The sequence below is a fragment of the Balaenoptera acutorostrata genome, chromosome 11 (genome assembly GCF_949987535.1).
Source record: "Balaenoptera acutorostrata chromosome 11, mBalAcu1.1, whole genome shotgun sequence".
Classification (NCBI taxonomy): domain Eukaryota; kingdom Metazoa; phylum Chordata; class Mammalia; order Artiodactyla; family Balaenopteridae; genus Balaenoptera; species Balaenoptera acutorostrata.
Genome location: NC_080074.1, coordinates 75309780 through 75337351, shown reverse-complemented (window position 1 = coordinate 75337351; position 27572 = coordinate 75309780). Strand labels below are relative to the sequence as shown.

The window sequence follows — 27572 nt, the reverse complement described above, 5'->3', positions numbered from 1 at the left end:
AAGAGCTTTTACCATAAGAGCAAAAAATCCTTTCCCCATTATTCACTCAATAAATATTTAATAAGCAGCTGCAATATACAAACAATGCTGGACACTAGTGATATGGAGAGAATTAAGAGTGTCTTACAGTCTAGTTCAGGGAGACAAATTTGAAAATCCGTAAGTGCAATAATAGAAATTATGACAAGAGTATGATAAATTCCATCTGGAAGAGTGAGGAATTCTTTAGATATAGACCACTCAGGATGATCTCCCTGAGTCCACTCTTGCATCCACACTGCAAAAAAGTGATCTTTTAAAACATAAGTCATTTATGTTATTCCTCTGCCTGAAACTTTCCAATGGCTAACTAAAACAAGTAGAATAAATTCTTGTAGATTTTAAGGCTCTGGCCTCTCCAAACTCTAGCCTTATCTTTTGCCACTCCAAGTTTTAACAACTACTTTTCAGTGAAACTGGCCTTCTTTCTGTTTCTTGAAAACGAAGTTTTTTCCTGCCTTAGGACATTCCCACTAACTAGTCCTTCTACCTGGAATGTTCTTTCTCTGAATCTTCCCATAGTTGGCTTCTTTTGGTGTTTTAGGTATCAGCTTAAATGCAATCTCCTCAGAGGGACCTCTCCTGATAATTCAATCTAAAGTAGCACTCCCAAAAGGCCAGCTCACATGATTTGTGTGGCCCAGCGCAAAGTAAAAATGCAGTGTCTTATTATGAAAGCAATATAATAATGTAGTTAAAGATACTAAAATAAAAAGTTTTTTCCTTTCTTCTGAGCTCTCCCCATTAAATAGTAAGTAAAAACACTATTTAATGTCATTTTCCATAAAGAAAAATTTTAAATTTTAATTATTGGCATAATTTTACCATTCATCTTTTATTGTTCAATGCCAGCTTTAAGTATGAAAAGCACTTAACACATATGTGGAATTATAAATTATACAATTCCTGTTGTGTAGTGCATACATGCATGTGAATTTGATTCTTAACTGAACCATGGAAACATTACACAAAACTAACTCAACTGTTTTTATTTTACTTCTTGATATACCTACATTCTACTAACAATTTCTCACCTTTGGCTTGCAGATGAAAAAGGAAGAACTGAAAGGAAGAGGAACTACCTTTCCCTGTCTTTCTTTACCTTTTCTGTCATCATTTTCAGAGTCAGTGGTTGGCAGCTACAGGGAAGTGTAAATAAGAAATAAGATAGGGTTCTTGTTCAATGTGCTTCTTAGAATGCCATTGCCTTCTTTTGCATTTGAAGCAAGTTCTGGTTTGAGGGAAGCATGGCCTCTCAAGGTGTCAGCATCCCTGCTTAGTCAGTCAGAGATGTAACACGTTTACCTCGTACTTGTCCTGGCTTTGAATCTTACTTAACTTCCATACCTCGTGCATCAACCAAGATTCTGTGCTCACAGGGCATCACAAAAGCTATGAGAATGGTGTGCCAAGGAATGGAGGTTATGGGTATTGCACATATGTCCTCTACTTACCCACATGCTCCACTGTCTTATCAGACCTCCTTTACAAAGCAAATCCAAAGATAAAATTATTAAGAATTTCAAGACAGTGCTAGCAGGGCATTAAACAAAAGTAGGGTCCCTCTAAGCGCAGGGCCCTGTGTAGCTGCACTGATTGCTCACCCATGAAACCAGCACTGTACCCCCAGTTACTCGCTATCACATCACTATTTTATTTCTTCATAGCCCTTATCACTAACTGGTATCTTCTTGCTTTTTGTTTATTTCTTGTTTATGGTCTGCCTCCCTCCATTTGAATTTGAGTCCTAAGATGGCAGGGATCGTCTCTGTTTTATTCACTGATGTATCTGTAGCTCCTACAACATGTATCTGACACATAGTACAGGTCATTAAATATTAGCTGAGTGACTATGTGAGTTTGGGCAAGATGCTTTTGTATGTAAGTAATGTATTTTCTGCCTTATGGAGTTGTTTTGTAGATTGAGAGCTTTGCTTATCATATGTTAATCACAGCACTAACTCACAATAAGTACACAATAAAGCTAGCTATAAAAAGAGCTACATACGTATATAATATATAATATAAATACATTTGTAAATATGAATTGTTTTACAAAGCAGGTACTGATGCTTTAGTTGCACCTGTCTAAGGTGTATTTGGGCAAAAGATACATTCTAGCACACCCTAAGCAAGCATCCAAAAGGAAGCTACAACATTCATGAGGGCAACTATCACCAGTTTTTTTTCCCTCTAGGCTATCTACCCCGTGTTTTTTCTGGTTTCCACATTCTAATCAGTCATTAAAAGTTATTTGCTACTTCCTTTTTGCTGCTAGCAGAAAGACTAAAAGAAATAGTACTGATTACAACTCCATATGCAAACAACTGGCTTTGGGAGAGCATGGCTGGACAAATATCTCCTCAGAAATCTTTTTGGGAAAAAACCTTAAGAAAACTAATCCTTAATACCATAATCAGAAATATCAATTTTCCTTCATGATTCATTTTGTTTTATACATTTTCCCTATTAATAACAATGGAAAGCATTTATAGGGCTTTTCCACCATGCCAGTGCAATGTGCTAAGTGACTAACATGCATTATTTCACTTGATTCTTTCAATGACTCTGGAAAGTGGGTACAATTACTACCTCCATTTTACATGTGAGGAAACAGAAGCCTCCCCAACAACTCTAACTATTAAAATCTTGTCTATATTTCAGGCCCAACTCAAAAATTACCTCTTTCTTCAGACTTTTCCTGATTTCACTCCTCCTCTGGACCAGATGTATGATATTTTCCTTCTGCTAAATCTCCGTTGTACTTCATGTATGTCTTTGTTATTGTTGTAATTATTAGTTTTTAACTCCTCAACTACATCATAAATTCCTAACGGGCAGAATTTGTGGAAGATTCAAGAGTGCAGCCAATGCTTACTTGTGTAAGTCAGCGATTACCAGAAGAAGGGCATGCTATGCTTTTATTTCAATACAGAACAAGTTTTCATTGTAGATCATCTGCTGCCCATTGGTTATGGTTCTCTGAGAGACTGTTTCCTGACCATAGTGTCTATGAAAAGTGGCGTTCAAACTATCAGGAAGGAAACCAGAACACCTGAGCCCAGCAAATGTAAGCAAGGTTTCATTAATTTTGGAGATGGAGGACATTTTACAATTCTAGTTCACCCCTTTCATTTTACAGATAAGGAGACAGTTCCTGAGAGAACTGACCACCGTACCGGTTTCCCCTCCTCCCAACACACACACATATTACACAGTAAATTAGTAGCAGAGCTAAATAAAAATCCAGGCATCTTGACTCTCTGTTCTGGCCTCTTTGTTCTTCACTGTTAGTTTCACTATACATTTTATTCTTTGGGCTTAGAAAATCTCAGCCTACACTACAAGTGTTTGCATATGAAGAATATATAACTGGAAAGTAACGCAAGGCAAGCTCAAATACTTATAGTAGTAGTTTACCTCATGATAAAAGCAGTTTAACATCTTGTAAATTTATTTTTAATGACATTACTAAAAAATCAAACTTTTAACTATATACACTTTTTTCATTTATGTTTATTTTAAATATTGGTTGAGAGTTATTTCTGCGTGGAAAATAAAGGTTTGAATGATTTTTTTCTTTCTTTGTATCTTTCTTGAAAATTTAAAAATACATAAATCACTTTTACAGGAACAGTGAAATTACTCTTTAAAGAGAAAAAAATGGCAGGTAGCTAAACTTCTCTTTATTAAGAATAAACAACTAGATAAAGGCTAAATTTCATTGTTCACACTTAAAATCAGAGTTTGAAATCTAAAATTGCATATAAAGTCTTGGTCCTGAGTACCAAATCTAAGAGGAATTCAAAGAATACTCTTCTCTCCAGTACTAGGACTTTTTTTGAGTTTGCAGCATATGTGTATTTGCAGGCAGCTTGATTACCCCAAAGTACTGGCCCAGTTAATTGCATTCAAATGCAAATTACAGCTATTAAGTCATGCTGGTCTTGAGCCAACATCTCGAGCCAAGCTAGTAAGAGGAGAGTGTTTTTTCTAACTGGGCAGGACTGAACTTGAGAAGCAGTTTGGGATAGTCTTCCATTAGAACCTCATTCTTTGTGTGGTTTTGTTTTTTAATTTTGGAATATTATAGAACTGAATCACCAAAAGATAATTTTATTAGTTATTTCTAATTGAGAACATTTCACCATTTACTAGCCCATACCCTTATTTGTTCATCAATACCGCCTTTCTTTTCCTGTATCTGTTGATTGAAATTCCTGCCTTTGTTTTCTCTTTTCTAAACATTTTCTTTTCTTGTTACCTCCACATGGGTATTTTTCAAATTCTCATGGTTCTGGATACCCTGAAACCAAAAGATTAATGAAGTTCTGGATTTTTCATCCTTATTCTATTTTTAAAAGACCTCCAGCAATTAAAAATATGAAGTTAAGGTTAATTATAATTTATATGACAAATATTTCTTCAACTTTTGCAATAAACGTGTGCTTAGCTTTATCTCAATAAAGGTACCCATTTGGTAGAATCAGTGCTTTTTAAGGGAAAACACACAAGTTAAACTTGTAAGATGCTTTACTTAAATCAGTATCTAACTCTGCTCTTACTTCCTTGATTTGATCTGAAAACAGTTATTTCACAGTAGACTCCACCAAGAAAGGCCTCCCAGACAGGAGAAACTGGTGACATTTGTATTTATTTTATGATCCCAAGCCACCTCTTCAATTTTTGCAGAAGTATAAAAGGGAAAAACCATTTCTAATAGGAAAATTGTTGTTACACTTTCTTTTTAGCCCAAAATGAGTATTTAAAGGACTTTTTTCTGCTTCTGACAGTGGCAACAAAGATTAAAAACACAGATATGGACAAAATAAGATGTCAATGCGCAGCAAATTAGCAGCAAGCTAAGGGCAGCCCCTAAACACACTTGCTTATGCATACACCACAAAAAAGAAGGTGTGTTTCAATATCAATGAGAAGTAAGGTGGGTAGAATCTAGAAAGCAGAGGAGTTTAGATTGATAAAAGCAGAATATAGGAAACCATTTAGATCTTGTGAGTATAACAGTAGTAAGACAGAAGCAGTATTTTTAAATATGCAAAATAAAATAAAATTTTAAAAAGAATTATGAGTCTGGTCCAAGTCTGTGAGATGAATTTGGGAGACTCAGTCAGGCAACCATATCATACTAAATTAATTATGACATGGTAAGGGCCTAAACTAGGCATCTTAATAGACTATGGTGAAAATGGAGAAGTAGGACTTACAAGTGAAAGACATCCTTAAGGAAGAATTAACAGGAATTAGCAATATGGGAGAAGAATAAAAGGGGATTAGATATTACATTTACTGTCATTGAAAATGTTCAAGCATAGGCTAGAAAACCACTGCATGAAGAGACCACCAAAAAGATACAAGCATCAACTGGGAGAACAAGGGAGACATGTCAATTAAAGGGCCTCAGAGAGTCCTTCAATTAAATATTGTGAATTTATAAAGTAGTTTTTAAAACTATCGCTAAATACAGGTGTTTATGAAAAGTTAATAGTTTAAGAAAGAAATGGAAAATTTTATTTAAGCCAACATGAGTATTATAACCCAAGAGACAGTCTCTCAGAGAGCTCTGACAACTGAAGTGGTAAAGTGGGAAGCCAGTGTATATGTGATTTTTGCCAAGTGGATATATGCAATCAAGCACACATCTTGGTGCAAGGTCACTGTTATTTGCAAGGAATGTACATCTTAGTTAATGGTTTTAGTGCTTTTCTAAGTATTGGGGAGATGCAAGTTCATAAAATTTTCTCCTGGAAATAGCTAACTGAGGGCCAGTTTTGTCAGTTTTCCCAGAGCACAGAATGTCTCATCCTGATCTTCACCCTGAATTCCTTTCAGGGTGTATTGCAGGTCAGCAACAGCAGTGGCTAATGACTTGATTCTTGTAGAACTGGATGTTGGGCAACATTCTCTATTTTACAATCCCCTCCCTTTCAATCTTAATTTCAACCAAGTTTTGGGAGACATCTCATGACCAATTTGTCCCACTGTGCTAAGAATTCCCAGATCAGGGGAGGATTTCTTTGATAGGCCACTCCATGTGCTAGTCCTAGACTAAGCCCTATTACCAGTAGCCAAAAGCCTCTGGATTAGTCCGCTATGGTCCAGGAAATGGTTCCCTCTCATTTCTACCTCCCATATCTAGAATTACACTATTACAATCACTGATCTTATAGAACTATGTATTTGATCAATAGTTTCAAGTTGCCTAACCATCGTTAATTTTATTTGAGACTCAGTCACACATTTGGTAATGCAATAAACATCAATCTTGTAAAATAGACAGAATACAAGTAATATAGCTAGTAACATTAATATGGTCTAAAGTAAGTATTTGAGCTAAGAACTTCTGTGACGCGCAGCACAGTATTTCCCCAGGTCATCTGACCAGTCTGTTCTGCACCAATTGATATTTTTAAAGGAAATGACATATTGGCATTGTACATAAAATTCATCAAAGATGTCTGCACATACAAGGCGAGAGATGTGTCATCCTGACCCTTTATATGGTCGAAAAAAGAATGTTATCTTCTGAGGAGTTACATGGCTGGTGCCAGAAGTAGAAAAATCGCTCTTTAAGGTTGAGCATGTATTTCTGCCATTGGGGAGGTCTGGTGAAGACACAAGGCAGGTGCACAATGCACACTAGAGGGGAGGGAGGAGGCCAAAGGGCAAAGAAAATGGTTTATGTTTAAATTTTTCTTGTCTTGCCTTAAAATTTGGATTTTTATTTCATCATAGGCAACTGAGAATAATTGTAGTGCTACTAACTAAAACAAGCAAGTTGGGTGGAAGGAAGGGAGAGCTCATTTGGTAGAAGAAAGAGGAAAGAGAAAGTGAATAGTAGAAGGAGATCTTGGGTTGAAGCAATGTGACAAAAATAAAGATAGAGACAATGTCAAATGGTGGGTAGAACACAAGCATGAAGGCACTGGAGGAACCAAAGGGAATCAGGACAGAGGAAGAATCAATGGAGCTATCAGTTCAACACAGCTAATTGTAACCATAGAGAGTAGTTTTAGAAGGACAGGGGAAAGGAAAGCTAGGTGTCCAGGGATCTAAGAATTGTTGATAGGAAGGCAAGAGGACAGTTATTCCTTTGAGGAGTTTATAATGAAGATAAAAAAGAATTTGAACTAAATTTTATTCCTACTTATAAGTCATTAAATCAATTCAATAAGTGTTTTAGTTCTTAAATGACATCATATTTAAAACTACTTTCATCAGCTTATTTCCATTCTACCCCTTATTTCTTTGGCCAAATTCTACCCAATCTTGAAAGTGTTCTTAGACTCTTTTCTTTATGCCCTCACACTTAGCTTAGACCAAAGAGACCTCTTTTATATATTCACAGTGTACATGGGCATAATTAAAATGGTTATTAATTGTCTTTGAATTTATCTGTTTAAAAATCTCTCCCACTAGATTGTAAACTCACTATATTTACATCTCCAAATACAAGGCATGTTATTTGATACTTAGTAAATATTCACAGATGACTGAAAATCCTTCTTTATTGTTCTTGAATTCCAAATAGCAATTAAGTGTTGGCTGTGCTCTTATTTTTCCTGAGTACTCTCTACATTTAGACCAGTACTTCAGGTGACTGTATTTTGGGCTTCTTTGCAGGCCTTCACTTCCCAGTTTGTAAATTTTGAAGCTCTCAAGTCTTGGTCCAAGGTCCTTTTCCCTTTCTTTTTATACTTTATTCCACTGCTTAAATTCAATCTATATGGTGATTACTAACAATTCATGCAAACATTTACTCAGCAACTACGTTTTGAGTGTCTACAGTGTGCAGAACATGGTTTCAGGCACTGGAGATACAGCAGAAAGCAAAATGGGCAAAAACTTTTGCCCTATGCAGCTTGCATTTTTAAGAGAGAGAAAGACAATAAGCAATATAAATAAAATGTAGTACATGTTTAGTGGTGTTTCATGCTGTAGAAAAAGAGGATACAGAATGCTCAGGTGGTGGGAATGTTTTGTATTTTAAGGAAAATAATCAGAAAGACTCTCAATAAGATGACATTGAGTAAAGACCTGAAAGAAGCGAAGGAATGAGACATGAGGAAACTAGAAGAATAGCATCCCTGGTAGAGGGAACAGTAAATGCAAAGACCTTCAGGTGAAAACATATCTGACCTTTGTTTAAGGAACAATGAAGTGGCCAATATGGCCAGAGCAAAGTGAGCCAGGGAGAAAAGAGTGTGAAATGAGATTAGAGAAGTGGAGGATAGTGATAGAATAAGGAAGAAAAGGCCAGATGATCATCAAATTATTATGTAAAGTAGATCTTGTATGTCACTGAAATTGGTGAGTGAGATAGGATGCCACTGGATCACACTGAGCTAAGTAATGACATAGCTCTCTATGTTTTAATAGGGTCTCTCTGAACAGGGGGTTAAAAATAAACTGAGGGAAGCTAGCTGTGGAATGTGGGAGATGTTTAGGTGGCTATTCCTATAATCTAAGCAGGAAATGATCTGACCAGTAGCCATAGAAGTAATGAGAAGTGATCAGGTTCTGGAGATATACACACACACATACATACATAAGAGTATGCGTGTACATTCATTAATATTTAATTTTTCATTTTGAAATAATTTTAGGCTTACAAAAAATAGAACAAAGAGTTCCCATATGCTCAGCTCCCTTAATATAATAACTTATATAAATATCCTATAATTATCAAATCAGAACATCAACATTATATAAACATTGGAAATATTCTATTAAAAAATAAGTCAGAATTTTTAAAAGAACATAAAACTTCAATAAAATTTTTAAAGTGTCTACATACTTTGGTTATCTAATATTAAAATATAGAGGTAGAAATTATATATTTGTAAGACATAAATGAAAGAAAATTATTAACTCTAACTTCAAGCAACTGTCAAAACTATTGCATTTCCTTCCCAAATAGTAACTTTGATTCCAGTCTGACTTCAATCCATTCCACACATCAGTGTCAGAGCACCAGAACAGCTGTCAAATTAGCCTCAAATTCTTTTTATATTGTTAAGATTTTGGAAATATTTATTTGAGTGTTTGGTTAAAAAAATATTTAGTGAACATATAAAATCAAAATACTAATAGTGTAATGTGCTATATACACATGCATTTTTCTAAAAGAATACTCGGTGCTGGGAAAACTGGACAGCTACAAGTAAAAGAATGAAATTAGAACACTCCTTAACACCATACACAAAAATAAACTCAAAATGGATTAAAGACCTAAGTGTAAGGCCAGGCACTATAAAACTCTTAGAGGAAAACATAGGTAGAACACTCTATGACTTAGATCACAGCAAGAAACTTTTTGACCCACCTCTTAGAAAAATAGAAATAAAAACAAAAATAAACAAATGGGACCTAATGAAACAAAAGCTTTTGCACAGCAAAAGAAACCATAAACAAGATGAAAAGACAACCCTCAGAATGGGAGAAAATATTTGCAAACCAAGCAACTGACAAAGGATTAATCTCCAAAATATACAAGCAGCTCATGCAGCTCAATATCAAAAAAACAAACAACCCAATCCAAAAATGGGCAGAAGACCTAAATAGACATTTCTCCAAAGAAGATATACAGATTGCCAACAAACACATGACAGGATGCTCAACATCACTAATCATTAGAGAAATGCAAATCAAAACTACAAAGACGTATCACCTCACACTGGTCAGAATGGCCATCATCAAAAAAATCTACAAACAATAAATGCTGGAGACGGTGTGGAGAAAAGGGAACCCTCTTGCACTGTTGGTGGGAATGTAAATTGATACAGCCACTATGGAGAACTATATGGAGGTTCCTTAAAAAACTAAAAATAGAACTACCATACGACCCAGCAATCCCACTATTGGCCATATACCCTGAGAAAACCATAATTCAAAAAGAGTCATGTACTACAATGTTCATTGCAGCACTATTTACAATAACCAAGACAGGGAAGCAACATAAGTTTCCATCGACAGATGAATGGATAAAGAAGATGCAGCACATATGTACAATAGAATATTACTCAGCCATAAAAAGAAACGAAATTGAGTTATTTGCAGTGAGGTGGATGGACCTAGAGTCTGTCATACAGAGTGAAGTAAGTCAGAAAGAGAAAAACAAATACCGTATGCTACCACATCTATATGGAATCTAAAAAAAAAAAACAGGTTCTGAAGAACCTAGGGGCAGGACAGGAATAAAGTCGCAGACGTAGAAAATAGTCTTGAGGACACGGGGATGGGGAAGTGTAAGCTGGGACGAAGTGAGAGAGTGGCATGGACATATATACACTACCAAACGTAAAATAGATAGCTAGTGGGAAGCAGCCGCATAGCACAAGGAGATCAGCTCGGTGCTTTTTGTCCACCTAGAGGAGTGGGATAGTAAGGGTGGGAGGGAGACGCAAGAGGGAGGGGATATGGGGATATATGTATACGTATAGCTGACTCACTTTGTTATACAACAGAAACTAATACACCATTGTAAAGCAATTATACTCCAATAAAGATGTTAAAAATAAATAAATAAATAAAAGAATACTCCCCAAAACAATCAGCTTTTACTACTTCTATGAACCTGATAAGAATTCCACAGAATAGTGTGGTTTCCAAATTAAAATCAAAGAATAGTTTTATATGTATGTTTCTAAGACACACTATTTGCCATCTCCATACCTGAGATTTCTCTGCCCTTTTCAGAGTTCTCTATCCTCTTAACCATTTAAGCCTCCTTGTTCAAACTTCCACCTTGATCATATCCATAATCCTTGTTCTCTATCAAATCTATTTCTTCTTGCTGTATTCTGTTCTTTCTTTACTATTTGGCTGAAAACTCTACTCACTTGACTGTAATATCCAGCAAAGCATGGGCCATGTGTCTTGTTCACTCTTCTGCGGCCAATGTCTACCATGGTGCAATAACACAAAGTAGATGCTCAATAAATATTTACTCAACAAAAGGATAAATGAATGCCACTTTCTTCAAGCCCAAACATTAACTAACACAAACTTTACTTAAGGAAAAGCTGCTCTCCATGGAACATAGCTTTATCAATTAAATTGCAGCACCTTTTACTGCATGTACAGGGTATGCAGACGTGCCCATGGGTTTTATTTTAATCCTGCTATTTTTTAATTTGAGAAACAGCTCAAGAAAATACAAAAGAAGAGGTGGAAAGTCTCATTATGCCAAATATCTCTCATATCCTGAACTGAGAGTTTAGACTCAGAAGCAAATGCTAAATATAAACAAAATTTTATGGGTTTACATAGAAAAAAGCACTCATATGTGCACCATAATGCATTAGTACTTTTTGATGCTTCTCACAACAAAAAATACTCATTAATGCATATTTGATGCTTTTATTTGGTAACACATAACAATATTGTCTAATTATTTAAAACTTATTTTAATTTCTTAGTTAATCTAAATACTAATTTTTTTTTTAACTGGTGGGTGGAGTGCTTTAAAAATGTCATGTTTCTACACGCCCAGGCTCTGCACCTCCCATGTGGGACTCCAAGCCTGAGGTGAGGCCAAGGCCAGGACAGCAGTACCAAGGCCATGTGCATGAGACCCCGGCTGCTATCACCATAGTTGTGGTATCCAACATGCATCAGACGCTGGAGGACATGGACTTTGAGAGAAGAATCCAGTTGATAACCTTGAATGACAATGGCCACAATGCTCCATGTCATCCCAGCCATAATTGGCACTATGCTATATGCTACAGAGTGGAGCCAAGTGGTATGCCCAAACACACTGGGGTGTGACTGCCTCCACTGGGCCAACCGCTGTGGGCACACTGAAGTGGCACAGCTTCTGCTTTACCATGGGCTAACCTCTGGGCAGCATGCAGTTGCTGTGAAGTGTCAAGAGAATTTTCATTCCCTCTTTTGAAGCTCAGCCCAGCTCTGAAGTTTGTTTGGGATGAAAAAGAGACTTACTGCCCAGTAATAGTGACTGTTATCAACTGAATATTTGTGTCCCCCTCCAATTTATGTATTAAGTCCTAGCCCCCAGTATGATAATATTCAGAGATGGGACCTTTAGAAGATATTTAGGTTTACATGAGGTCACGAAGTTAGGACCCCCATGATGGGATTAGTGGCCTTATAAAAAAGACATCAGAAAGCATGCTCTCTTTCTCTCCCAATGTGCACAAAGAAGAGATCATGTGAGCATGCAAGAAGGCAGCCATATGGAAGCCAGGAAGAGAGTTCTCACTAGGCACCTAAGTCAGCCAGCATCTTGATCTTGGACTTCCCAACTTCCAGAACTGTGAGAAATAAATTGCTGTTATTTAAGCCTCCCAGTCTGTGGCATTTTGTTATGGCAGCTGAGCTAAGAAAGTGACTGTTAAGACCTGCTTGCCTACTGGATTGCCACTCTCCCTTCTCACACTGCCTTTCAATGGTGCTCACCTGGATGTCCATGTCCCGCCCCATTGTCAGCTTCCAAATGCAGAGTAGAAAACTAAAGCTGAGAAAGAGTTGATCAGATTATCTACTCCTGTTTTTCAAGAGGCCACAATAGAGGTAAGAGGCAGATCTTGGGGGGATGTGAAGTACAAGTGATCAAGCCTGGACAGATGACCAAATTCCAGGTTATTCATGTGAAGATGTCTACTCATATGGGAAGAAAAAGTGATAACCATCTCTCATTCTATAGACAAAAATAAATTTCTAGGGTAATAAGTACCCACATAGAAAAACCAAAAGTATGTAGATATTAGATGAAAATGTAAAACATATGACGTAAATCAAAAGCCATGAAGAAAAACCTTGACAAACTTGAGTACATAAAAATTTTAAACTACAACAAAAAAGACAACTTAAACAAAATTTTTAAATAAGTAACAACTAAAGAAAAATACTGCTCTGTATTACAAAGGATTAGTATCCAGATTATGTTATATAAAGTTCCTATAAATCATTATAAAAACACACACACAAAATTTACAAATGAGCAAAGGATATGAACTGACCCTTCAGATGAAATAATACCAAAAAAAACCCCAAAAACCCCAAACAGAGAAAAACAACAACAAAAACACTACCAACAAAAACAAAAAGAACCACACACACAAAAAGATGCTCACCCTTACTAATAATTAGGAAAATGCAAACTAAAACAATAAGCCAATAGCATTTTTTAGCCTTCAGTTCATTAATAATAATGACATTCTGATGGAATATCAAGTGCCAGCAAAGGTTTGGTGCTCTTATGGACTTCTTACAATGTACCAAGCTCTCTTTCTAGTACTTTACATATATCAACTCATTTAATTCTCATAAAAACCTTGTGGGTAGGTGTCATATTGTCATTTGCATTTTACAGTTGAACTGAGGGACTGGTTTAGTGACTTATACCAAGATCTCAAGGTTAGTAGGTGACTCTCAAGTCAACACTTTTAACCATTAGGCTATACTGCCTATAAATTGATAGCAATCTCTCTGGATGGCAGTTTGACTGTAATGAAAAATTTTTAAAGGACACACAAACTGCTGGGTCTTGAGTAGTCTGGGATCTGGAATTAAAAGACTCAGGTTGGAATCTGAACTCCACTAAATACTATACAAGTCAGTTTACATCTCTGGGTCCCAGAATTTTCATCGTTCAAATGGTTATATAACTTTCCCTATGTAAGCATGTTGTGAGAATTAAAATACATAATGTATATTAAAACATTTTTCAAACTGAAAACACTGTAAGATAGTCTCATCATTTTACTGCATTTTTGTTCTTTAGGGAAGCATCTCTTCTTGGTGCTTGAGTTTACTGAATAAAAATATTTTCATGGGGCTTCCCTGGTGGCGCAGTGGTTGAGAGTCTGCCTGCCAATGCGGGGGACACGGGTTCGAGCCCGGGTCTGGGAAGATCCCACATGCTGCGGAGTGGCTGGGCCCGTGAGCCACAGTTGCTGAGCCTGCGCGTCTGGAGCCTGTGCTCCGCAACAAGAGAGGCCGCAACAAGAGAGGCCGCGACAGTGAGAGGCCCGCGCACCGCGATGAAGAGTGTCCCCCACTTGCCACAACTAGGGAAAGTCCTCGCGCAGAAACGAAGACCCAACACAGCCATAAATAAATACATAAATAAATAAATAAATTTAAAAAAAATATTTTCATGGAAAACTAGTAGTCTTTCTCAAGTCTACGATCCCTGTAGTTAATTTTTTTTTTTTAATTTTGGAGTTGCTAATCATTATTTGTTCAAAACTAAATACTAACATAAGAATTCACTGGGGACAGGAAGTGGCAGACAACAGGGAAAGAGACTCACAATGCTTTCCCTTCAGAATTTATTATTTCCTTGGGGTTACTTAACATGCACAAAGGCAAGAACATTTACAAAATAGTATAGCAACATGTAACAAAGTTAACATTAAAATATGCAAACTAAAGACAAAATTACAGTAAAGTTCTTGAAAGCAGAAGGTTATTTGGTGTCAGTTAAGACCTAATTCATAATTCTGGCTCTCTTTAGTTTCATTAAGACAGAAAACACATCACCTACAAGGAAGGGTTATCTTGAAGATTAAATTAATGTAAGTAAAATGCTTATTATACACAGTGTCACGCATAAAAGTAAGTGCCTGTGCTATTATTTCTAGCTGCAAAGAGTAGTCAGAAATAAAAGTAGAAAAATGAGCACTCTTCAGAAAATCAAACAGTGATTCAGTAAAATGTACTGTCAGAAAAGATTTTCTAGAAGAAATGTGCTTAAAACATGCTTTAAGAGAGAAAAAATAGAAATGATATTTTTCAAAATACTACTCTCATTTAGAATGGGAATCTTTACATGTTGGGACAAATGAAGCTGAGAATGTGGTGACAGCACCAGTAGCCAAAATTTAAATGTGAGAATAGGAATTTTGATGAATAATATATGAAAATAAAATTGTACTGCTCTAGCTATCCATTTACATCTAGATACCAGTGCATAAGCTGTTATAAAATTTGTCACACTTTCAAAAAAAGGATGGCAACCTCTCTGATTTAAAAAAAAAATCAGGACTTCCCTGGTGGCGCAATTCAGGGGACACGGGTTCGAGCCCTGATCGGGGAAGATCCCACATGCCACGGAGGAACTAAGCCCATGTGCGACAACTACTGAGCCCTCGAGCCACAACTACTGAAGCCCGCGCGTCTAGAGCCCGTGCTCCACAACAAGAGAAGCCACTGCAATGAGAAGCCCGCACACTGCATTGAAGAATAACCCCTGCTCACCGCAACTAGAGAAAGCCTGCACGCAGCAACTAAGACCCAACGCAGACAAAAAAAAAAAAAAAAGAAAAAAAATCAGGTTTTATAGAAAAAAGGCAACACTGATGCCTTCCACTATTAAACTGAAGTATTTGTATCTAAAGGTGAGGAAGCGAGCAAAATTTCAGAGGAAACAAATTCAAAGTTTCCTATTATTTTTTTGCATTCATTGACTTTTTTTTTTAGCAGTTTTAGGTTTACAGGAAAACTGAGTGGAAAGTACAGAGTTCCCATATACCTCCTCAACCCTCCCCAGATTCCTCTATCTTGTGATAGTGGGGTACATTTGTTACAATCAATGAGCCAGTATGGATACATTGTTATTAACTAAAGTCCAGAGTTTATATTAGGATTCATTCTCTGTAGTGTACACTCTATGCATTTTGATAAATGTATAATGATGTGTATCCACGTTATAGTATCATACAGAGTAGTCTATCTGCCCTAAAAATCCCTTGCACTCCATGTGTTTATCTTCCCCTTCTTTCCCCTATATAAACCCCTGGCAATGACTAGTCTTTTACAACTGTCTCCATATTTTTGCCTTTTCCATAAAGTTGCCTTTTTTAAAGCAAAATATTTATGTCACACCTTGGCTGAGAAACCTATAAAATCAGCTACAAGAAACACTGAACTACTGGAAAATTACTTTATGAATAACAAAGGTAGATGTCACTTAACATCAATATCATCACAAAGAACAAGGGTATATAGTTGAATGAAATCATGGATGTGGAGAATATTGAGTGAAATTACTTATGTGCAGAATACAAAGCAAATATTGACATCTGTGTGGCACATATATGAGGGAGAAGGACTTGATAATTTTATTTTGTTACAGAAAATCTATGCCATTAGTGGAGAGATTTTCCTTTTGTTGTGGAAAGTGTCCTTCAACATCTTTATGATACAGGAGGTTTACCAGTGAAATAGAATGTTCAGTTTAGAACAGACATTTTTTCCTAATTTGAAGTCTCAAACACACAATTTTTCCCATTTTCAATGCCTTGGTTGACTCCCTTCAATTATTTATGTACATGTCTATTTGTCCTACTAGATTACAGATTATCTTTGAAGGGTTTATTTATTTTTACATTTCCCAGTGCTTAATACGCTAGTAAGTGGACAACAGATGTCTGCTAAATAAACTTTTATGAACAAAACATGTATTAAAAATCTCCTTTTGCTCCCTTAACGTCTCATATATTCTCAATAAAACTGGTGCATTTCTTTGTAAACATTAATTTTTAAAAAATCAAGACTTTTTCAAGATATTTTAAATAATAAATTTGAAATATATTCATGGTAAAAAAAAGAAAAAATATACATAAAACAATATAAAGGAAAATAATACTCCTTCCTCATCATCTCATGATTTCCATTTCCCAGGTTATCTGATTTGTGCTTAGCCTTTCAGAAACTTGTTATGCATGTATACTTCTATTAATGTGTGAATGCATATATATTTAACAAGAAGTTAAATAGGATCTCTAGTTAGTAAGGCTCTAAAGCTGATAACCATAGGTGAAAAGTATAAGTACTCCTTTGATCCAAAGAGATGTGCTATGCAGATTATGCTAAGATAGTTCTGTAGCCATCTCCCATTTCCAGCCTATATATGAGAAGGCTAGAGAAATTGGAAAGTGAGACTTTCTTTTAAGATCATTATTATTGTGTATACTTCTCCCTCATAACAACCCAGATAAAAATAGCATCAAGAAATACATTTATTCAGAATAAGAATGTCTGCTAGGAGGGGGACCTACATGTTATATAGTCTTTTTTCCCTTTCCTTCTCACTCTGCCTGTCTAGCTGTTTACTGAGCTGCAGAAACTTGCTGAACAAGTGCTGCAAGGCAGGAGTGGAACTTGGTGACAGAATATAGGAGAAGTCGACTGATGTCCACTGGAATTAATGTAGACAGAGGCAAGTGCTTAACTCTTACCTAGAACAATCCAATGAAGAGGATTTCTGCTTCTAGCTGTGCAGTATACTAGAGGTTCAGTGAACCCCTTGTGAAACAATACATCAAACATTCTGGATAAAAACATATAGATAAAATACCAAAGACATGATGCATGAAAGAAATTATTGAGAAGCTGGAATTCATTAAAATTAAAAACTTCTGCTCTGCAAAAGACTGTGTAAAGAGAATGATCAGACAAGCCACAGACCATGAGAAAATATTTGCAAAAGACACATCTGATGAAATACTGTTATCCAAAATATACAAAGGACCCTTAAAACTCAATGATAAGAAAACAAACAACCCAATTAAATATGGGCCAAAGATCCTTAACAGGCACATCACCAAAGAAGATATACAGGTGACAAATAAACATACGAAAAAATGCTTCACATCAATGTTATCAGGGTAATGCAACTTAAAACGAGATACGACTACATAATTCTTAGAATGCCAAAATCCAGAACACTGATGACACCAAATGCTAATGAGGATGTGGAGCAGCAGGAACTCTTGTACATTGCTCATGGGAATGCAAAGTGGTACAGACACTTTAGAAGACAGCTTGATGGTTTTTTACAAAACAATACTCTTACCATGCAATCCAGCAGTTATGCTCCTGGGTATTTAACTAAAAGAACTGAAAACTTATGTGCACGCAAATATCTGCATGCAGATGTTTATAGCAGCTTTGTTCATAATTGCCAAAACTTGGAAACAACTAAGATGTCTTTCAGTAGGTGTATGCATAAATAACTGTGGTATATCCAGATGACGGAATATTATTCAGTGCTAAAAAGAAGTGAGCTATCAAGCCATGAAAAGAGATGGAGGAAACTTAAATTCATATCACTAAATACAAGAAACCAATTTGAAAAGGCTGCATACTCTATGATTCCAACTATGTGACATTCTGGAAAAGGCAACAGCATGGAGATGGTGAAAAGATCTCAGTGGTATGCGTGTGTGTGGTGAGGGGGTGGAGGATGGAGAGGGAGGATGAATAGGAGAAACACAGAGAATTTTAGGGCAGTGAATTTATTCTGTATGATACTATAATGATAGATATACGTCATTACACTTTTTATATGTTATACATTATATATTTTACATTATATGTTTGTTCAAACCCATAGAACGTACAACACCAAGAGTGAACCCTAATGTAAATCATGGACCTTAGGAGATTATGATGTGTAGGTTCATCAACTGTAACAAATGTACCACTCTGGTGAGGGAGACCATGCATGTATGGAGGCAGGGAGTATATGGGAAATCTCTGTACCTTCCTCTTAATTTACTTGTGAATCTAAAAGTGCTCTTAAAAAATAGTATTTTTTTATAAAACATATAAAATAAAAAATTTAAATGCATGACTGATCTGAGGCCAGAAACAACAAAAAGGTATAAGTCTATGGCAGTAAAAGAGAACTGGAGATGGCATTTAACCTGGCACTATCTACCTATCAGTGTGGACAGAATCTGGGTTTTAATAAATCACCTGGATCATGAACAAGAGACAAAGTCTGGGGTCTGAGTATGTATAGTGAGATATCAGAGAGAAGAAAACTTGCATGAGACCAAGATCTGCAAAGAGTGATACCCTCACTGAGTAAACTGGGGAAAACCCCACCACACAACATAAGATTGTGACCATATGACCATGTTTTGTTTTTGGATCTAGATAGAAGATACCTACCCTGAAATTTCCTAATCGTAAGCCTGAGACCTACTTGTATGGCCCATAAAACTCCAAGTCAACAATTTAAAGAGTCAGATATGCAAGGACTGCAGTTACAGAAATTATGAGAAACAGAATACAAAATAACTATGTTTATACTTCAATAACTATGATATACTTCAAGAAATAGTAAATGGAAATGAAAATAAGAGGACATAAAAGAAGATTATTGAAACTGGCTAATCAGATTTAAAAATGAACCAAATAGAAGCTCTAGAAATCTAAATATTAATAAGTAAAATTAAAACCTCAATAGATCAGTAAATTATACCTAGCTGAAGAAAGAAGGATGGACCTTGAAAATAAATCTAAAAAAAGAATACAACTATAGCACAGAGAGACAAAGGATGAAATAAAGTTAAAGAGATCTTAAAAGCTATGAAGGATAAAGTGAAAAGGCCTTTTATATGCTTCATTCTAGGTCCCAGAATGATTAAAGAGAATGAGAAAGTTATGGATTGACTTTTATTTATCTTGCTTATGATCTTTTGGCTCCCTGAATCTGAAAATGTATGTCTTTCAATAATTCATGAAAATTATCAGTTTTTCATCTTTTTAAATATTGCCTATGTTGGTAGTAAATTTTTTCAGGTTTTATTTGCTCAAAATATTTTTATTTTCCTTCCTTTTAAAAGAGTTTCGCTGAGATACAGAGTTTTAAATTTGCTAGTTATTTCTTATCAACATTTTGAAAATGTCATTTCAATATCTTTTGGTACCTAGTATTGTTCTTGGAGCAGCTGTCAATCTAATGGTTATTCTGTTGTAGGTTTGATGGATATTCTTTCCTCTACTTTTTTTTCAAGATAGTTGAAATACAACTTTATTCTGATTCTAAACAAAAAGGAATGGGAATGACAGTAACAAACAAGATTCCAGCACTGAATATTGTGATGTGACTGTAACAGTCTTATACTTGAAATTCAAGGAGGAAACCACTGTGTTCCAAAACAGCTAAATATGCAGGTCCAAAAAATGAAGGTATTTTTTTAACTGCCACATTCACTCCGAAGCCCATTCATCTCCTTCAGCATCCCAAAGATTAAACACATGTTCTGCTTAACTATGTAACAAAGTGGCAAACACGCTGCACTACTGACATCACAGGACAGTTGCCTATAAAACTAGACTTCTGACACTGGGATCCAGCTTCACTTTCTCACAAGTCATCATCTTCATCCGGGAGAGCAGTTGTCTGAACAACCTCTAGGTAATGCTCGTACTGCGCTGCCGTGGCTGGGTCCATGACCGCCTCTGGCGGGGTGAGAGCAAACATGGCGACGAACTCCAAGTTAGGGTCTCCGATCAGATTTCTAGCAAGCCAGAGGAAGGGCTTTTCAAAGTTGTAGTTACTTTTGGCAGAAATGTCATAGTACTGAAGATTATTCATTTGGTGGAAGACAATTGACTTTGCCTTAAATTTTCTGTCCTTAATATCCATTTGGTTTCTACACAACACAGTGGGGATGTTCTCACATAGTAGTACCAGATCTCTATGCCAGTTAGGCATGTTCTTGTAAGTAACTCTTGATGTTACATCAAACATTCATAATGGCACACTGAGCTTGGATATAATAGCCATCTCCCAGTCCAACAAATTTCTCCTGACCAGCTGTATCCCATATATTGAACTTAATAGGTCCTCTGTTGTTATGGAACACAAAGGGGTGGACCTCAACACCCAAGGTAGCTACATACTTCTTCTCAAATTCACCAGTCAGATGACGTTTCAGGACTGTAGTTTTTCCAGTACCACCATCACCAACCAATACAAGCTTAAACTGAACTTGGGGGTCTCCTTGGGCTGCTATCGTGATGTTACTTCCAGAAGTGTCTCCACCTCCATCTCTCTTTCCTCTACTTTTAATATCATCTGTTTGGGGTGCTACAGAAACTCAGTAAAGAAACTTGAGGGAGGGAAATAATCCCAGAAAGGTATGAGATGCAAGAGGAATGATGAGCAAAGAAAAAAAGTAAACATAAAGCTAAAGAAATAATAAAATGTGTAATTATTGGCATTTCAAAAAACCAAGATAGAGAAATTCTTATGCCACATTCTCTAATTACGATGCAATTAAGTTGAAAATAATAACATAAATATAATTGAAATAATTCCAAACTTTTAGAAATTAAAAAACACAGTTCTAATGGAAATTTAGAAATATTATAATTAAAGCAAAAAATATATAAATATTACTTGTCAGAACTTGTGAAGGTAAACTTATAGCCTTAAAGTCGTATTAAAATAAAGTTGAAAATTGATGAAATAAGCATTTCAGTAAGCATTTCTAATTTCAATAAGCATTTCAACAAATTTCTAATTTGTTAAGCATTTCTTAACAAATTAGAAAAAGAACAACACAATGAACTCAAAGTGAAAGAAAAGATAAAATAAAGGAAAGAGCAGACACAAATGAAAATAGAAAACAAGATAGAGAGTATAAACAAAAAAATTGGAATGGTTAATGCAATTGACAGACTCTAATCAAAAACATTAAACGTCACAACAAAAAGATTAGGAATGAATAAATGAACAAAATAAAAACACAGGAGGTATTTTAAGTATTCTAAAAACCTTATGGCAAAAAATTTGAAATATATGTAAAATAGGCAATGCTCTAGAAAAGTAGAAATTACCAATCTAAAATATAAATCTGTGTTGTTATAAAGCAAGAAATACATTTATATGCTCATGTAGCAATAAAAGAAATTGAATCACTAGATCAAAATAGTATCATAAAGAAAACCGTAGGTCCAGATAATTTTATGAATCCCACCAATAATTTAAGAAACATATAATTTTGACCTTAATGTATTTTCAGAAAATATAAAAAGGGGAACATTCCCCAACTTCTTTATTAAAAATGGTATGAGCTTGATACCAAATTCAGACAAGAATACAAAACAAGGTAATTGTAGCCTGAATCTCCCTCCTGACTAAAGAATCAATTCTAAATGCACTTGAATTAAGCTCTCAAACATACTGTTAAGGAGTTAAAGTCATACTGTTATATGAAGTTAAAGTTGGTTTAATTAGAGGAATAGAAAGTTTGTTCAATAGTAGAATATCTAAGTGTCTGTATTAAAATTTTAATGTAGAAAAACTTACTATTATTGCAATAGATGCAGAAAAAACCATTGTATAACATTTAACAATTCTTGATAAAAGCTCTTAGTAAAATAGAAATAGAAACTTTCTTAATTTTACAAAAGATATATCCACACATACACACAAACATGCAGAACATAGCAAGTATTCTACTTAACATCAGAAGCAAGAAAAGGTGTCCATTAATGGTTCTTTTTTTTTCTTCCAGTTTTATTGAGGTATGATTGATATACAGTACTGTATAAGTTTAAAATATAATGATTTGACTTACACACACCATAAAATGATAATCACATTCAATAAGTTTAGTGAACATCTCATATAGATACAAAATTAAAGAAAAAGAAAAAAGTTTTCTTTTGATTAGAACTCTTAGGATCTACTCTCTTAAAAACTTTCATACCTAACATACATCAGTGTTAATTATATTTATCTTTCTGTAAATTACATCCCTAATACTTATTTATCTCACGACTGGAAGTTTGTACCTTTTGACTGATTTCATCCAATCAGTTCACCCTCCTCTCACCTCTCATGACTGGTAACCACAAATCTGATCTCTTTTCCCATCAGTTTGTTTGTTTGTTCATTTTTGAAGTAGAATTGACCTACAACACTGTGTTAGTTCCTGGTACACAGCATAGTGATTTGGTACTTCTGTACATTTCAAAATAATCACCATGATAAGTCTAGTTAGGATATGTCAGCATACAAACACATTACATAGTTATTGACTATATTCCTCACACTGTACATTTCATACCTGTGACTCATTTATTTTGCAACTAGAAGTTTGTACCTCTTAATCTCCCTCACCTATTTCTTTCCTCCCCCCATCCCCTCTCCTCAGGCAACCACCTGTTTTTTTCTCTGTGTGTATAATTCTGTTTCTGCTTTGTTATGTTTGTTCGTTTGTTTTATTTTTTAGATTCCACATATAAGTGAAATCATACAGAATTTGTCTTTCTGTCTGATTTATTTCATTTAGTGTAATGCCCTCTATGTTCATTCATGTTATCACAAATGGCAAAAATTCATTCTTTGTATGGCTCAGTAATATTCCATTGTATATATGTATACTACCTCTTCTATATCCATTCATCTATCAATAAACACATAGGTTGATTTCATATTGGCTATTCTAAATGGTGCTGCAATGAACACAATGGTGCATATATCTTTTGGAACTAGTGTTTTTGTTTTCTTTGGACAAATACCCAAGAATGGAATTGCTGGATCATGTGATAGTTCTATTCTTAATTTTTTGAGGAATATCCACAATGTTTTCCATAGTGGCTGCACCAATTTACATTACAACCAACAGTGCAGAAGTGTTCCCTTTTATCTACATCTTCATCAACAGTTGTTACTTAGTGTCTTTTTGATTATAGCTATTCTGACAGGCGTGAGGTAGTATCTCATTATGGTTTTGACTTGCATTTCCCTGATGATTAGTGATGTTGAGCACCTTTCTTTGTGCCTGTTGGCCATCTGTATATATATATATATTTTAAATTTTTATTTATTTGGCTGTGCTGGTCTTAGTTGCAACACTTGGGGTCTTCATTGTGGCATGTGGGATCTTTGTTGCAGCATGTGGGATATAGTTCCCAGACCAGGGATCGAACCCAGGCCCCCTGCATTGGGAGCAAGGAATCTTAACGGCTGGACCACCAGGGAAGTCCCCATCTGTAGGTCTTCTTTGGAAAAAATTCTGCTTAGATCCTCTGCCCATTTTCTAATGAGTTTTTTTTTTTTTTTAATGTTGAGTTGTATGAGTTCTTTGTATATTTAGGGTATTAACCTCTTATCAGATATGTCATTTGCAAATATCTCCTCCCATTCTGTAGACAATCTTTTCATCTTTTCATTTTGTTGGTGATTTCCTTTGCTGTGCAAAAGCTTTTTAGTTTGTTGTAGTTCCATTTGTTTTGTTTTTTTTTTTTTGCTTTTGATTTCCTTGCCTGAAGAGACATATCCAAAAATATATTACTAAGACTGATGTCAAAGAGAATACTGCTTATGTTTTCTTCTAGGAGTTATACAGTTTCAGATCTTCCATTTAAGTCTTTAATCTATTTTGAATTTGTTTTTGCGCATGGTGTGAGAGAGTAGTCCCATTTGATTATTTTGGATGTAGCTCTCCAATTGTCCCAACACTGTTCATTGAAGAGGCTGTCTTTATCCCATTGTATATTCTTGCCTCCTTTGTTATAGATTAATTGTCCATATAAATGTGGGTTCATTTCTGGGCTCTCTATTCTGTTCCATTGATCTATGTTTCTTGTGTTTGTGCAAGTAATATACTGTTTTAATTACTGTAGCTGTGTAGTATAGTTTGAAATCAGTGAGCATGACACCTCCACCTTTGTTCTGCTTTCTCAAGATTGTTTTTGCTATGTGGGGCCTTTTGTGCTTCCATACAAATTTTAGAATTATTTGTTCTAGTTCTGTGAAAAATACCATTGGCATTTTGATAGGGATTGCACTGACTCTGTAGATTGCCTTGAGTAGTGTGGTCATTTTAACAATATTAATTCTTTCAACCCATGAACAAAGTATATCTTTCCATCTGTTTGTGTCCTCTTCAATTTTTTTCAACAGCATCTCATGGTTTTCTGAGTACAGGGCTATTACTTCCTTAGTTAGATTTATTCTGAGGTATTTTATTATTTTTAAAAAATTGTAAATGGGCTTGTTTTCTTAATTTATCATTCTGATAGTTCATTCTTAGTGTATCAAAATGCAACAGATTTCTGTATATTAATTTTAGATCCTGCAAGTTTACTGAATTCACTGATCAGCTCTAGTTTTTTTTTTTTTTTGGTGGCATCTTGAGGATTTTCTATGTATAATATCATCTGCAAACAGTGACAGTATTACTTCTTCCTTTCCAATTGGATTCCTTTTATTTCTTTTTCTTGTCTGATTGCTGTGACTAGGACTTCCAATACTATGCTGAGTAAAAGTGGCAAGGATGGGCATCCTTGTCTTTTTCCTGATCTGAGGGGAAATTCATTCATTTAACATAATGTCAGTTGTGGACTTATCATGTATGGCCTTTAAAATGTATGGTCTTTATAATTCTAAGGTGTGTTCCATCTATACCCAATTTGTTGAGTATTTTTAACAAATAGATGCTGAATTTTGTTAAAGGCTTTTTCCACATCTATTGAGATGATCATGTTTTTTATATTTCAATTTGTTAATGTAGTGTATTACATTGATTGATTTGTGGATATTGAACCATATTTACATCCCTGAGATAAACCCCACTTGATCATGGTGTATGATCCTTTTAATGTATTGTCGAATTTGGTTTGCTAATATTTTGTTGAAGATTTTTGCATCTATATTCTTCAGTGATATTGGCCTGTAATCTTCTTTTTTTGTGATATCTTTCTCTGGTTTTGGCATCAAGGTGATGCTGACCTTATAGAATGAGTTTAGAAGCATTCCCTGCTCTGCAATTTTTTTGAATAGTTTGAGAAGAATAGGTGTCTATTTTTTTAAAAAAATTTGCTAAAATTCACCTATGAAGCCATTTGTTCTTGGACTTTTGGAGGATTTGTTTTAGTACTAATTCAATTTCATTAATGGTAATTTGTCTGTTCATATTTTCTATTTCTTCCTGGTTCAGTCTTGGAACACTGTACATTTCCAGGAATTTGTCCATTTTAGATTATCCACTTAATCAGCATATATGCTTATGGGCTGGGCTGGGCCACAAGACTGCTGGCTGAGAAGTTTCAGGGGTGCCAGGGTTATTGCTGGCCCACTGGTGGGCAGACCCAGATTCTGGTGTGGGTGATTGCATTGCTGGGGGTTCCAGATATATTGTTTGCCTGCTGGTGCATAGGGCTGCTTCCTGAGGCCAATGACTATGGTGTCCGTTGTGTCCCAAAGCTGGTGTTGGTCAGCTGGTGAGTGGGGCTGAATACTGGGGTGGCTGGCTGAGAAGCCAGGGTGTCTCAGAGCTGGGATTGGACTGATGGTGGGTTGGCCTGGGGCTCCAGAGGGTCATGAGCCTTGTGTTGGCCTGCTCTTTGGTGGAGCTGAGTCCTGGCAGGTCCCATAGCTAGAGTAGGCTCACTGGTGGTTGGAACCCTGTTCCAAGGTCTCTCGCTGCAGGGCTCTGGGGGTTCTGGAGCTGGTGTCAGTCAGCAGGTGGATGAGGCTGGATTCTGCCATGGCTGACTGAGGATCCCAAGGTGTCCCAGAGCTGGTGGGTCCTGGAGCTGGTGTCAACCCACTGGTGGGCAGGGCTGAGGCCCAGGGGGTCTGAGGGCTAGTGCCAGGTCACTGGTGGATGAGTATTTTCTTGGGCTAGTGCCAGGCCACTGGTGTGCAGGGCTGGGTCTCAGGAACTCTAGGCTCAGGGGTTCTTAAAGCACCAGGTCTGGTGGGTGGGGCTGAGGTGTCCCAGCACTCGTGCCCACAGGCTAGTGAAAGGGGCTGGCACTAATAAACTAGAGGGATGATTCCACAATGGCACTTGCCAGCACCAGTGTCCACGTGATAGAACAAGCTTCCCAAAATAGCTGCTGCCTGTATCATTTTTGCCTCCTGCCTCTCCAGGAGGCTTTCCAAGATCAGCAGGTGGATCTGACCCAGGCTCCTTTCAAATTACTGCTTCTGCCCTGGGTCCTGGAGTGTGTGAGATTTTGTGTGTGTCCTTTAAGAGTCAAGTCTCTTATTTCCCACAGCCCTCTGGCTCTCCTGAAAATAAGCCCCACTGACCTTCAAAGCCAAATGTTCTGGGTATTCATCTTCCCGGTACAGGACTCCAGGGCTGGGGAGCCCACTTTGGGGCTTGGACTCCTTGCTCTTTGGGGACAACCTCTGCAATTATAATTATCCTCCTGTTTGTGAGTTGCCCACTTGGGTGTATTGGTCTTAACTACACCATATCTCCATACCTCCTACCCATCTCGTTATGGTTCCTTTTATATATCTTTAGTTGTAGAAGGTCTTTTCTGCTGGTGTTCCAGTTTTTCTCATCAGTAGTTGCTCTATAAGTAGTTGAAATTTTGGTGTGCCCATGAGAGGGGTCTTCACACTCCACCATCTTGGCCACTCCCTGCAATGGCTCTTCTTTTCAACGCTGTCCTGAAGATCCTAGCAGCTGCAATCTGGCCAGAAAAAGAAATAAAATGTATCAAGGTTGGCAAGAAAGAAATAAAACTGTCATTATTTGTAGCTGACTGTCAGTATTGAGAACATAAAATAATCTATAGACAAATTATTAGTATTAACAAGGCTGGCAGCTAGAAATCATCATTGAGAAGTCAGTCACATCTCTAAATACTAGTAACACGTAAAATTTTATTAAGGAGAAAGAATGATTTGATTACAAACCTCAGAGAAAGATCCACAATTTGTAGACATTTAATCAGTGACAGAGATGGCACTGGAGATAAGTGGAGAAAGCACG

At 36.2% G+C, this 27572-nt stretch overlaps 1 pseudogene; it reads right to left on the bottom strand.

The window, feature by feature from the left end:
• Positions 1 to 20188: 20188 nt before the first annotated feature.
• On the bottom strand, positions 20189 to 26329 carry LOC103011865 (GTP-binding nuclear protein Ran-like; annotated as a pseudogene).
• Between the last annotated feature and the right edge of the window lie 1243 nt (positions 26330 to 27572).